Raw genomic sequence first — 1,248 nt, 5'->3', positions numbered from 1 at the left:
TATATATATATATATATATAATATATCTCCAATGAAAACGAAGGCATATGATGCTGACAGGTACATACTTCAACTGAGTCTTATAATACTTACTTTTGAGCATCACTTCCTAGCAATAAATCTAGGGAAATGTATCTGCAAGATAAAGTGTAAATGTATGCTTAAATATGTGAACCTGTTAAATAAGATGAAAATCATGGCTATACATATGATTGTTTTGGATTTTAGCATAATTAATATCCATTCCTTCATACTGAAAATAAATTAATTGTTTCAGTAAACATTTACTGGATCTATAACATTTAATGAATATGTATGCAATATATATTCTACTAATAGTACCTCATGGTTGAAAATTAAGTATAATAGCTGAAACAGTACAGTTTGGTACAGTAAATACACATGATAAGGAATATTCTTCTACTTTTCCCTAAAACTTTTTTGACACATTTTTACAATTTTTCTCAATAGTCTTTAATCTGAGGATTTGTGGCTCCTTCATAACAGAAACTAACTTCCTATTTGCTTTTTAAAAGACATTTAGTTTGTAATGTTTCAGATTGGATGTTTCACTGAACATTCTTCTGTTTCCTCACTGGAAGGTGAACCTGTGTGCTTCTTAAAATATACTGGATAATTCTCTAATAATACTGAGAGAGATTTACACAGGTATAATATTTTAATTTTGTGTGATTTTCAGTTGTGTTCCGCTATTTGGTGCTTACATGTCAGTTCTCAGTTTATTCTACTTCACAAGATGTGTACTGTAGTATATTGAAGTTTCTCTTCTTAGCTATTAATCTTTCAATAGTATAACTGTAAAGGACCACAAGCAAAGATAACTGGGTATAGAAATATTATCTTCAGGTATTAATTCGCCAACTACACTGTAAAAGAGGTGTTGCTACTTTCTCCACTAGATATCCAAAGAGAGTTGCAGGTAGCTTGGTCAATCACTAGGTATTTGAAAATATTTTTATTTTAAATGTCCATAGGTGGACATTTCCATCTATGCTCCTTAAATTTTAACTTGTTTTACTCAGATTAATTTTGTTTCATCTAGATCTTGCACCATGACCACTTCTATTCTGGTGTGAGTTTCAATTCATGTCTTGTATGCCATAGCCTTCCAATCCACACACCAAATTGTTTTGTTTTTTACTTCATCTTGATTTTAGAAAGCTGAACAGAATAGAATAGAATAGAATGGAATGGAATGGAATGGAATGGAATGGAATGGAATGGAAT

This window comes from Chinchilla lanigera, unplaced genomic scaffold (genome assembly GCF_000276665.1).
Source record: "Chinchilla lanigera isolate Chin_1 unplaced genomic scaffold, ChiLan1.0 scaffold00057, whole genome shotgun sequence".
In the NCBI taxonomy this organism is placed as follows: Eukaryota; Metazoa; Chordata; class Mammalia; order Rodentia; family Chinchillidae; genus Chinchilla; species Chinchilla lanigera.
Note: the sequence above shows the minus strand (reverse complement) of the source record.